The following is a 13,531-nucleotide window of genomic DNA, read 5'->3' as shown; positions in this document are numbered from 1 at the left end:
GGGATCGAAGATGGGGCAGAGGACTGCTGGAGAAACAGGGATGGCTGGTAACCAAGAGAGGCTTCAAATGGGGACTGACCTGTAGCGGTTGAAACATGGCACTTGTGGGCGTACTCCACCCAGGCGAGTTGAGAGCTCCAGGAGGATGGGTGTGAGGAGCAGACGCAGCGCAGCATGGCCCCGAGCTCCTGGTTCATGTGCTCGCATTGTTCATTCGTCTGCGGGTGATATCCGGAAGTGAGGGAGACCTTAGCTCCCAGAGCCTCGGCGAAGTCCTTCCATACTCTGGAGATGAATAGGGGTCCTCGGTCCGAGAGAATCTCCTCTGGAATCCTGTGTAACTTGAACACATGCTTAACGAGGAGCTTAGCGGTAACAGAGGAAGAAGGGAGAGCTTTTAGGGGTATGATGTGGCAAGCCTTTAAAAACCTGTCCACTATGGTGAGGATGGTGGAAAAACCATGGGAATCAGGTAATCCGCAGATGAAATCCAGGGCTATGTGTGACCAGGGGCGTGAGGGAGTCGGAAGGGGGTTTAATAAACCTGCTGGAGACCGGTGGTCCCCCTTCTGTTGGGCACACACGTGGCACGCTGTGATGTAGTCCTTCACGTCCTTGTACATGGCAGGCCACCAGAAAGTTCGTTTCACCTGGGTGCAGGGAAAACCTGCCCGTGTGTGCCCAATGGATGACTTTGCCCCTCAAGCCTTGTGGCACATAAAGCCGGCCAGGCGGACCCTTACCTGGACCAGGGTCAGTCTCAAGAGCCTCCAGCACCTGATCCCGAATCTCCCACGTGACTCCTCCCACCACACATGCTGGGGGGAGAATTGTGGAGGGCTCAACCTCCTGATCTGGAGCGTACAACCTGGAGAGGGCGTCTGGTTTGGTGTTCTTAGACCCAGGGCGGTAAGAAATCTGGAAATTGAAATGTGAGAAGAAAAGAGACCACCTGTACTGTCGTGGATTAAGCCTCTTAGCTTCTCTCAGGTAAACCAGATTCTTATGGTCAGTCCAGGTGTCGAAAGGTGTTTCAGCCCCCTCCAGCCAGTGTCTCCACTCCTCTATAGTGAGCTTTACAGCCTGCAGCTCTCTGTCGCCCACGTCATATCTGGTCTCTGCGGGAGTTAAACGGCGAGGAAAAAAAAGCACAGGGATGAAGTTTGTTATCCGTGGGAGATACCTGAGAGAGCATGCCGGTGTCGGGGGAGGCGTACACCTCGAGGGTGAACTGGCCTTGCGGATCAGGTCTGTGGAGCACAGGGGTGTTAGTGAACTTCCCCTTTAAGGTCTGGACGGCAGCCTCGGCCTCTAGGGGACCAGACAAAAGGACGGTTAACAGAGGTCAGGTTTGTCAGCGGGGCGGCAGTCTGGCTGTAGTTCCTTATAAACCTCCTGCAAAAGTTGCCGAAGCCTGGGAACCTTTGCAGTTGCTGTCAGGCATCTCAAGTCCTTTCTCCATCTATTTTACATCAGAAGCTAATGCAGGAGATAGGTGTAGGGGACTTTTGTCATGTTCACCTGCACGAAAAACTTAGTGTGACCAATTATAATCAGGAATAACCGTTAAAAATGATTTTTCAGTGTTCCACATCTTTAAGACGACCAGGCTTTTTCGATGAAGACTGCAGAATCTGTCCTGGTTCTGACATCGAGTCTCTTCTGTGAGTGGAATGAGAATGTTCCATTCTCAAACACCAGTGTCAAAGTGGATCTGTGCACTTAGTTCCTGCTTTTTCAGACATCTCTGCTTCAAAAAAATGATGCTGCTTATCAGCAGACAAATAGAAGACTATCAACATTCTCATTCTGTCAGCGTCCAGGAGCCAGAGCACATTTAAATTCTGTTATTGTCACATTTTCCTCCTTCCTGAGGTCTGTTCTGGCTGTAATTCAATACTGAAACTTTTAGATAGTGCATTCGTCACTTCTTTTCCTATTCACATGGCCTATTTTCTCTTTAGAAGTATTAAATGTCTAAATAATTGCCTCTGAGTAGGACTTTACGATTAAAAAACAAGTTGAAGGTAAAAAAAAAATGTTAAGGCTCTACTTTAATTTTAAATTATGAAATGTTTTTTGTTAGCCATAAGAATAGAGGGGATGCTTGAGTCCTGCAGAAGTTTTTGTTCTTAAGTTGTTTTAAAAGAATCGTTAAACCTGAGGTTTCATTTTTATGAGGTGGTTTTGTATGAAAGCAGGAACTCTGTGGTGTGGCTAGAAATTCAGGGCTGCACGGAGGAGCAATTACCTTGCAAGAAGAAAGTACCGCGTTTGACTCCCAGTTTTCTTCCCACTGTCCAAAAAAATGCATGTTGGGTTAATTAAAGACTCTAAATTAGTGCTATAGTTTTATGCATGTATGTGTGTCCAATTATAGGTCATTATTCAGCAGGACACCTGAAAACAAACTGGGTTTTAACAATAATTACCACCCTCCTGATGTCTGCTGTGGTCTTTTGTCACATCCCAGCTGCTTCATCACACTACAGTGAGGAGATGAAACCATTTCTCTTACTCGCTGATGCTTTCAGCTTCAAAACAACAAGTTTTGGAGCTTTGGGAATGAGATTAACTCAACCAATTTGATCATATGTTTGAGCTTTTACCTTGTATTGATGCTATAGTGAAGTTTAAAAACTGATTTTAGCTCTAATTTCGTTGCACCTGCCTTTCATAAAAACACTTGTAGTGTGCAAACAGAGTTTTGTGGCTGCAGACCTTTTTATTGAAAACTGTTTAACAGGAGCAACCGCATAAGCTGGCTGGCCGGATGCCCTGTAGATTCAAGGGTTTTATGAAGCCAGACATCAGTTTTAGCACACAGGCGCGGTGGAGGGAAGTCAAAGTAAATATATTTGTTTTGGAGAAAGCTGAAGTGAGTGGATTCATTTACACAACAAACAGGAGAAGAATCGAGCAGAATCGACAGAAACCACGTAGACCAAAAGAAAGAATTGATATTTAGATGATTTTATGTTTTTCGTATTTGAAAACAGAACAAAGAAATCTTCAACCACTCTGCAGACAAATCTCCATCAGTCATCTGTTTTCAATCAATTAGAAAAAAAGCAAGATTAATAGACCAAACAGCTAATCAATCAACAAGTTAAATTAGTTAGGGTTTTCTCTCTAATAAATCAGAACTGGCAGCATTACAGGAACATCAAACATCAGAGATGGAGTTTCTTGCACAAACAAAACAACAAAAACATGTGGGAATTAAAAATCTGGTTTCTCTTGGAGTAATGTGTGAGATGATTTGAGTCAGATTTAATGCCGTTTTGGTTAAATCCTGAAAACAAAATGCCTATTTTGGCGTTAAATAAAATATATTCAGTTGATTTTGACAGATTTAGCTAATTCTGACATTTTGAAAAAACCTACTCTCTGGGTCAGGAACCCCGGACTTTTTGAGGCAGATTAAAGCAAATTAAGTATGGATCTGAGGACTGTCACTTACCCTTTTTTCTGTTTGATTTAAAGGAGTTGAAATAAAGCATCTGCAGACGAAAAGCTGCGGACCTCCACCTCCTCAGCAGGTCACAAACTCTATTACCATTTCTGTTTCTGAGCGGAAAACTGCTTTTACACATGGTGTGTGCAGCATGAAATCTGGTCATGGTCACTCATCAAGCACTGGGCAGATAGATTATTACCTCGTATTTCTGACTTGTAGGAAATAGATTTTTTTATCTGTGTTACTGGATTTGCTAAACTCAGACTCCACTGCACTTTGAAATCAGAGCAAATATCCAGATTGTTTTTCTACAAAGAAGAAAATAGAGACTAAATCTGTTATGACTAATGATAAATAGATGGAACAGCAGTAGCTCAGGAGGTAGAGCAGGTAGTCCAGCAATTGGAAGGTTGGAGGTTCGATCACGACTCCGACCAGAGATTGCTGCTGTTGGGTCCTATAGGCAAGAGATTTTTGACCCGCCTAGGAGAGACCGGTGGCATCACCTTTCTCAGTGGCCTAGTGATAGAGTGTCCGCCCTGAGACTGGGAGATCAGGGGTTCGATTCCTGGTCGGGTCATACCAAAGACTTTGAAAAAATGGGACCCAATGCCTCCGTGCTTGACACTCAGCATTAAGGGGTTGGATTGGGGGGTTAAACCACCAAATGGTTCCCGAGCGCGGCTGTGTTTGCTGCTCACCGCTCCCCCAGGGGATGGGTCAAATGCGGAGAACAAATTTCGCACACACACCTGTGTGTGTGACAACTAATGGGACTTTAACTTTTAACTTGAACTTTTTAATCAGCGTCCCTCCCAGGGCAGCTGTGGCTACATCATAGCTCATCCCCACTAGCTTCTGAACGGGTGAATGACTGATTGTGTTGTGAAGCACCTTGTGGGGTTGTAGAGTCCTAAGAAGGTGCTATAATACAGGCCACTTACCACTTAGATTTTGCACCTAAATGATTAACATTATAGGCATTTGAAAAATCTTGATTTGAATCAGTGGTCAGAATATATTTTCTACACAGAAGCAGTATAAAAAGAAAAATTTATTAAAGCTAATCCAAAAATCCTCTCCTTTCCAAATTCTTAGTTCACAACTATTTTTTTCTTGTTTGAGCTGATTTCTCCTTCACATGTGTAAAGTCCACTGTGTCCCAGCTGGATCAGACTTTCTGCTCACTGACCATTTTAATGTGGATTACACCCAGAATTCCTCTTTGAGCTGCCACCTGCAGCAGATCAGTGAAATCAGACTTTTTGTGAATGTTTACCTGCATCCCCAGAGCTTCCTCTTAAGTTCATCTCCAACGTTCAAGAGTTTTCCAGGTCAGCAGGTAGCTGACTTAATCAGCAGTGAAAAGTTGCCTGTGTGAATTTTAATGTGTACAAAGATGCAGACGTGGCTTTTTACACATTGTCCACCTGTTGTTTGGACATGTTACATGTTGAATTCTTACGTACAAGCATACAAACAGTCAATATCAGAGTGATTTAAAGACCAAATTCACTATGTCACATTTAAAATGAGCATTCGTGGAGTCACCCATCTCGGCTCATGACAGGGAAGGCCTTTGTTTTAGCATCTAGGAGAAAACAGAGTGTGTCTTATGCCCGGATCACAATGTGCGATTTCTGGCCGTCTTGGCCAAATCCCTCGTCCCGAGCAGAATTGTGACAAAAAAAAGGTCAACGTCAGGGTGATTTGCATATCTGTGCACCATGCTGTGAACGTACAGTGCAACCGGCTCAGCCTCAAACAGTCTTCAAGCACTGACTGATTTCCTACGACTTCTGTCTGCAATCGACCAATGAAAACACACCTTTGGGACGCCGCAGCAGCAAGACTCTGCCTCTCTGAGCTTCGGTTTCAATTTATGTTTAAAATGCGGATTATTACACACTACATTTTTGGACCATCAGAAAATTTGTAAAAACCACGATTATGTGATCTGTGAGAGCTGAGACGAGATGAGCTCACAGACATAAAAATTAAAACACAAAAACATGAGATCTCTTTTCTGTTGGTGGAAATTTCACATATTCAACCGATAAGGATGGTTCAGTAGCATTTTGCTGCAGGGGAACAGAGGAAGGTACAAGTGACAAATGAATAACTACAGCTCTGTTCAGTCTGTTATTTTAACAGTCTAAAACATTGGAGAGCACAAAAGCAAAAAGATTGGTGGTGAAATTACGGATAAACTCTGGAGATCTGCAGTTTGATCTGTCAGATTCTCACTAAAAATTTAAAAACCATATTCATCCACCTGAAGACTCCAACAGATGATGCTGAAGCTATTCGGCTGCAGCCTCGGGTCTGAATCGGCCTTTGTAAGAATTCAACATGAAGAGAAACTCTCTTCATTTATTCAACACCTCAATCCGGTCATCTCAGGGCACCGTTCTCTATTAAACCTAGTTCTCGTTATGCTGTTTTCTCCTTTAGTCTCACTTTCTTTGACACTTTCGTTTCATGCCCTGTTAACTCTCAGTAAAAGATCAGTTTTATTCCTTCTAACTCCTCTGACATTTTGAGCAGAGAAAGCATTGTAAACCAGCTGATGTAATAGTGACTGCTGCGTGACGTTATGTAATAATTACTGTGCATCATCTGTATTGGTGAAAAAAGCATTCCATATCTGATAACTGATGCCTATTTATAAACAAAAACTATATAACAATGTATAATTACCCTCCCTGGGGGCAAGTTAAAGACATGGGTGTGTATTTCCGTCTTTTATGAAATTCAATAAGTCAGCCTGACAGACAGCAGGAGCTCTGATGAGCTTTCACTGATGGAGGAAATCAGTGAATAGTGCTGAATTTCATTTCTTACGTCTCTGCGGGGTATTTCACTAAAAAAAACTTCTCTGAGAGGATCTAACTTTTGAACAGCAGAGCAGACTGAGCTGGGAGAAAAAGGCCCTAAATGTATTTACAAATACTTAAAGATAGATACATTCAGCAGTGCAAAAATATAACCTTTTTTAGATATTAAAGCATTAAATGTAGAAGTAACTTCATGAAACAAATAATTGCTGACCAAAATGTAGATAAAATAGAGGTGCTTGAAATGCAGCAGATGCTAAAACAATCAATAAACTTTGTATTTGCACCTTATTTTAATCAGTAAACAGACAGAGGTGTAGAGCAGACTACAGAGATGCTTGGATGGTAACATTAAATGAAAGTCTGAGCATCAGAAGAGAAGAGAGGATGCAAGGAGTTTTCTGATTATGCTTAACAAAAAATATTAAAAATGTGTTGCAGGTTTAGGTCTGTATTTAGTCCACACTTCAAGTTTCATAAAGTATTAAATAAAGGATCACATGGTCTGAAATGGTTTCATGATGTCCAAAGAACCTGGTTAGTAAATTGTAACAAACTTCTTTGTTAGGAGGTAAAATTAAAGCTGCTGGCCTTTTTCTACCAGGCAGCTGAGCTAATGCCTCGTTCTTCTCTGCAGCTCGACAACATTAATAATTAATGCTGAAAAACAGAAGGTCCTATCAAAACTAATGTCTCACTGCTGGTTTTACTTCCCAGAGCAGTAGGGTGGTGAATGAGATGCAGAGTTAGGAAATAAAGATAAATTATTGTGCTGGAGAGTTACTTCAGTGTCTGAAGAGGTTTGATTCTGGGAAAATAAACTTCATTTTAAACAGATCCTTATTTAAAAAGTTTCTGGAATATGAATTAAGTGTATATAAAAGTAATTTTAAGGCTTTCTTGAGGACCAGCTAGGACTTTTTCTAAATTAAATCAAATCATGTTCTGTTTGTTCTCACATTAATAACATGGAGTGAAAATATAAAAAATATTTCAACAGGCTGAGTGCAAACACTGAATACACGGCATATGACTCAGAAACATATGACTTTTTAAAGATCTACAATATTTCTGTGGTAGATACAAAACATGTTTATGAAGTTCTTTGCACTAAATCCCTCTCGCATAAAGTAATATCAACTGTTTCATTCTTGACCTTTTCAGTACCTTCCAGAATGAGCTTTTTCAGGTCTCTGCCACTTCAGGAAAACAAGTTGTTGCTGGCCCACCCATCCCCTGCTCGGGCTTCTATAAGCTGAGAAGCTCTGACATCCTGGAGAGGTTCAAGTAGAACCGCTGCTTTTTAGCAGCAACTCTCTTGTACAAGTTAGAGTTGGTTTCCCCATTTGTGACATCACAAACGGGTACTTTTTGAAACAGTTTATTTTAGGCTTGAATTTCCTAAAACAGATGGACAGTTGTTCTTCATGTGCAAAGTGTTTATAGAGGCAGTAGTGACTCACATATGCAATAGGTGAATTTCTTTTTATATATATAATATGTCCCCTTTACAAAAAAAAACTAACAGCAGTTTGTGAAACCTTAAAACAATGGTGGCAGGGGAGTTAAGTGCCCACCCTGAAACCAAAGAGTTGCAGGTTCGCATCCCATCTGTTGCAGTCGTCGTGTCCTTGGGCAAGACCCTTCACCCGCTTTACCTGCTGCGTTCAGAGGGACTGGTGGTGCCTGTTTGCGACGGCCTTGCATCTCTGAGTGTGACCCAGGGCAGCTGTAGCCACAACAAAGTTCATCACCACCAGCGTGTGAATGTGTGTGAATGATGCGTTAGTTGTAAAGCACTTAGCATGGGTGTGGAACCCTTGAAGGTGCTAAATAAATACAGGCTATTTACCATTTTACCAGAAAACCTTTGGAAAGTAGAAGAATAAAAACAAGATTAAGAGAGTAATGGGCCATTCCCATCTGTACCGGGTCGGTCCGGGCCGGGTAGCCCCAGTCGGTCCCAGCCTGGCCTGGTTGATTCCACACATCCTTGCCTTAAGCCCATGTGGGCTGATTCTACCCACCAATCAGAGGCTTGCTCTAATGGAAGGTGTGAATTTGCTGTCAGCAGTGGGTGTGTTGGCCCTGGTCGGCCTGAAGCAGACCCCCTCGAGAAGAGGGCTGAGAATGAGCCTTGGTTGGCCCGGAAAAATACCAGGCCATCCAGATATGTAAACAACCTACGTTACCCGGCCCGGGCCGACCCGGTACAGATGGGAATGGCCCATAAAGTAACCTTATTGAGCCAGCTTTTACAACGAACCTTTAAATGCCCAGACTGCTGAGTGTGCCTTAACTTTAAATAAATAATTCACAAACAGCAGAAACACCCCTCCATATTCTGGAGAGCTGGAGTTGTTTAATCCTTCTCCTCTTTACAGAATAGATTTGATGCAGGCAAATTCCAGTTGACCTGAATTCATTGACGCTTTTAGTGAAGCTTCTGTATAAACACACAGCTGACTCATTTCACTGAATTAAACTTAATGCATGTCTTTGTTTAAGTGCAGCACTTTAATCAGTCTGAAACTGAGAAACATCAAGGTGCTTTATTCCCATTTTTATGACCTCATTTGTAAGTCGCTTTGGATAAAATCGTCTGCTTAATGCATAAAAGTAACTGCTTGTTTACTGTTTGGCTGATCCTGGTGCTTGGTGCTAACTTGCACTGACGCAGGAGTCTCAGGTGTGTGTGTGTGTGTGTGTGTGTGTGTGTGTGTGTGTGTGTGTGTGTGTGTGTGTGTGTGTGTGTGTGTGTGTGTGTGTGTGTGTGTGTGTGTGTGTGTGTGTGCGTGTGTGTGTGTGTGTGTGTGTGTGTGTACAACTTACAAGGCATTCCTTCTTACTAGAGACCACTGCAAATGTATTGATAATATGAGTAAAACACAGCTTTAAGTACATGCCTCTGCCACTTCATCCCTCTCTGCTGTGCTGAGGTTTGGCTTACAATGACCTTTCCTTTCTAAAAGAGATACAGTTAAATTCTGTCTGTTGTGGTTGTTTCATTTTAGGAACTTTAGGTCCCACACAACCAGTTGGAGCCCTAGAAAAGGTATCTCCAACCACAGCTACAGGATTTTTTGGTATTCACACCAAACACATCCAGCATCTTACACTAGAGCGGTCCTGACAAAGATGCAAGAGCCTGTGTGTGTTTGTGTCCTGCTGATTCACAGATGTCTCTGTTTGTGATTTCGCTAGCCACTAGTGACATCATCTTGACAAAAGGGCATCACACACACAAGCGCACTTGCAGATTTCAGAGACATGCACAGATTTATGACAAAAACATCATGACAGAAGCCTTCTTTAAAGTTTCTCTAGAAATTTCTAATAAAATGAAGGTCACTTTGGAGGAAAATTTACTTAGTGACACAATCACGTTATTCCACCCTCCACCTGTGTTCTTTCAGCCTGATTACATAAAGGATATTGTGTTGCCTATTTGGCACCAGATTCTGGCTCTGAGTTCAAATTGTGAAGTGAAGAGATGCCCAATAGAGACGTCATAGATTTGGATTTGAGGTGATACTCAGTCTCACGAATTACAGTCAGGTGTGCTTCTTTAAAAGAAAACTATTCAGCCAGATTGTGGCGTTAAATCACAGAGACAAATATCACCAAAGTCTGCTGAACCTTAACGTTCTTTTCCTGTAGTCCTGTTTCTTTATTATGTTCCCTTCCAACTGGCTTTGGCTGATATTACAGAGGACGAGCACCAATCATCGCTCATCGCATCACATTTAAATTGGTTAATGAGATGTGTGAGCAGAACGGAGGCAGGATGTGGCAGATGGGAGTTAAATGGAAACAAATGTTTTCACAGAGAAAGGTTGAATTTCAGGCCAAGTTAAGTTGAGAAATCACATTTACAGCTTTATAGTCAGTTCAGGAAAATTGCACATTTGTGTGAGGGTTAAAGAAACCAATTAACCAATATATAATGTCATTTTTCAAAATATGGCAGGATTAAGAAGGGTTTGTCTGCAAATGATTTGGTAACTTGAAACTAGTTTATTAGAGCATGTGGTTCTATGAAAATTATTAGATTACATCAGAAAGAAGCCTTTAAAATATGTTTTTATAAAACATTGGTTTTAAAATTTTACAAGATAGCTGAACCAAATGGTCATAGCTCAACATCCTCCGACCTAATATTCTGGATCCATAAAGATCTTTTTTCCAGTAAGACCAAAAACGATACAATTATATAAACTTACCGTAATTTCCGGACTATAGAGCGCACCTCAATATAAACCGCACCAACAACAACAACAAAAAAAAAAGGTTTTCTACACACACACACCGCATTCAAATACAAGCCGTGGCAGGTCTCCGGCGCACAGCGCATGTTGTCATGGTCTGTGTCTGCGTCTCCCTCATGTGTCTCCTTGTGTGCTCCATTTCCCCCTAAGGATCCCCTTTATGTTCTCTTTGTGTCCCCTGGTCTTCAGCCCTCCAGATATCTCTCCCAGGTCCTGTGTTCCTTTAGTCTTCCCCAGTCACCCCTCTGTAGTTTTTATAGTTTCAGCTTTTCATTTTACTAGTCTCTTTAGTGTGTTTTTTCCCACCGGTGTTTGTAGTTTTCCTTCCCCTTAGAATATTAGTGATGTGGTTGCTTTTCTTGTCTTTAGGTTTTACTCTTAGGTCATGTTAGTTTCCTCCCTGATTAGTTAATTGCTTTCACCTGGTTCTCTCTCCACACACCTGCAGCTCATCTGCCTCCCATCACGCCTCAGTGTATATAGCCCTGTCTTTGTCTCAATGTCTTGTCGGTCCATTGTTTTGTGTCAGCGTTGTTTTGTGCTCTATGTGAGCTTTTGCAACTTGTCTCCAGGTTTTGTGCTCTAGGTGAGCTTTTGTGCCTCGTATCTTGGTTTGTGCTCTATGTTGAGCTTTCCTCCTCCTGGTATTCAGGACTTTGGTTTTTAACCTCCTGCCATTTTGGATTTTTGGTTCGTCATCCTAATAAAAAGGATTTTACTTTTAAACTGGTCCTGCCTCGTGTCATCTGGTGTTGTCTGCATCTTGGGTCCAACCTCCTCCTAACCTGCAACAAGGCACATGTATGGCCATAAGATAAGATAATTAGACAGAAAGACGCTACATGGAGGTTTTTCGTTGTTGTTTTAATTCAACAAAATGAATTTTAAACACGGGTGAGCACTGATAGCTTTCATATTTCTGGATGGTTGTAAAAGAAAAACAGAACTGGCACGTTATTACCGGTAATTTGCATGCATGTTTAGAAGAAAAGAACAGCGCTGACACAGCATTAATAAGCCTTGGATGATTAAAAAATAAAAACTGCACACAAAACATGCCTGGTTAGTAAATAAAACACACTTGCTTACCAGAAAAGCTAATTCTCATCTTCCTGTTGCGCACTAAAGCCAATAAAGTTCTCTTCTTCAGTGTCGGAGTTGAACAGCCTCAGAAGAGCTTCGTCACGTACCTTTTCTGTGGCGATGTCAGTGTTGCTGTCATCATCCCCGGGTGAAGCTGGCTTGAATGAGTTCTTCCCGCTGCCGTCTCCAGCACCGAGCCATGGATTCATTCATGCGGAGCTTACGTGCGGCAGCACTGTTTCCTTCCTTTACTGCCAGATCGATGGCCTTCAACTTAAATGCTGCATCATATGAACTCATACATGTAGTTTTCATGATGAGGGGGTATGGATTGAAAAGAATTCTTCGTCGTGCCGGCTGCTTGCATGTGCTAAATTAAAATGAGCACTTTCTTCGATTTCTACTTTTGACTTCCACCTGTTTCACTTTTTGCTAAAGCGCCCCCTGGCAGGTGAAGGAAAATCTTCAGTAAAGCTGCACCTCATTATAAGCCGCATGGTTCAAAGCGTGGGAAAAAAGTAGCAGCTTATAGGTATATCACACACATCCCAAACAACTGTTTGATATTTCAATGGCTGAAGTAGCACAAACATGTAGCGAGCTGGGAGATGAAAGCAGAGTGACTGCAGCAGGGTTTTAAACAGGAGATTGACTTTCAGCTCAGATGCACACTTTGTCCTGCAGGGCTTGTTTGGTAGAGGTGTGCAGGACAGAACCAGAGAACCAGAGCCAGACAAGAACACAAGAAACCAGAGCATGATAGGAATTCTAATGAATAGAAGACAAGGGTTTATTTAGCTTAACCCACACCAATAACCTCCTACCACCCTTTATTTATTTTTAGTTTAGTCAGAACATATACCAATGCTAGCAAAATAAAAATTATTCACTTTTAAGCATTTAACTGCTTTTATTTCTCACTCATTTTTCATTTAGAATTTAGAATTTTTAAATTATCGATCAAAATCAGTCAGCGGACAGATGAAGGGTAAGAATGCCCCCCCCCCCCCACGTCTGATTTTGTACGCTGTTGTCTCCTGCCACTGATCTGAAAGTGAATCCATAAAAGTTCTAACACCTTTCATGTAGACCCCCTGACAATGACTGAACAAACAGTCCTTCACAAAAAGTTCTCAAACCAAGAGGAAAGGGAGTCAGAGAAAAGGGTCAGAGGAGGACACCATTCTTGTTCTGGTAAGATCTCCTGCTGTCTCCTCGTCTCGCACTTTTAAGATTTGGTTGTCTTCTTTTGGTGACAATAAATTGGATGTGAGTCATGTGGAGATCAATTTTGGGCAGGTTGCAGCCAGTTTGTGAAGCTGAGTTTCAGAAGCAGTGAGACAAAACAAGGGTCAGAAGGGTGGGAAAAGAAAGCAGAAAAGATACTTAATCCTCTGTGCTCCTGTGGCGTAACCCTGCAGGCCTGCAGAGGCTCGGCGTGCTTTTGTTTGCTCTAAATTAACAATGTAGGGTTTTCTAAAGATGCTGCATTGTGCTCTAAGAGCAGTGAGTTCCTGCTGCTGACTTTATTTTGTCCTGACTTACGTTCCAGTTGATTGTGAGTACAGCTCAGCCTTCGCCAGGAAAACTGAACTTGTTCAAGTGGGAAAACATTCACCCCGAGCAGATACAGGTTTAGTTCCCGAACCTTGTAAGCCTTTTTTGCATCCTGTTGGAAGACCTAGAAGAAGAAATCAGTGAGCCTGAAGTTGGTTGCAAACACACACCTGCTCCTTTTGGAGGCCTTTAGTTTGCTAGGAAAGCCCCTTTGTGAGAAATTATGACAAGAAGTCCAGGAAGACCTGAGATGGTGGGGAGATTAAACCAGCATCAGCAGTCTTCTGTTCCTAGGTAAGGTCTGCTACTGTTATTTAGACCATTTG

At 42.2% G+C, this 13,531-nt stretch overlaps 1 protein-coding gene across 6 annotated transcripts in view; it reads left to right on the top strand.

Annotated features, from left to right (window-relative positions):
• slc8a2b (solute carrier family 8 member 2b) overlaps positions 1-13,531 on the top strand; it is a 179,140-nt gene that overhangs the window by 126,385 nt on the left and 39,224 nt on the right. For 2 of the 6 annotated variants that reach the window (XM_070543559.1, XM_015951245.3), the window contains exon 4: positions 9,312-9,352. The exons of 2 other annotated variants lie outside the window; for them this stretch is intronic. The gene's annotated coding sequence lies outside the window, so the exon portion shown is untranslated. Of the gene's footprint in view, positions 1-3,486; positions 3,543-9,311; positions 9,353-13,531 lie in introns of all 6 variants that reach the window. 2 more of the 6 variants (XM_070543558.1, XM_015951243.3) reach the window with 1 other exon arrangement.

This window comes from Nothobranchius furzeri, chromosome 13, assembly GCF_043380555.1.
Source record: "Nothobranchius furzeri strain GRZ-AD chromosome 13, NfurGRZ-RIMD1, whole genome shotgun sequence".
Taxonomy (NCBI): domain Eukaryota; kingdom Metazoa; phylum Chordata; class Actinopteri; order Cyprinodontiformes; family Nothobranchiidae; genus Nothobranchius; species Nothobranchius furzeri.
The sequence above is the reverse complement of the archived record's forward strand: the minus strand, read 5'-3'. Positions and strand labels throughout refer to the sequence as shown.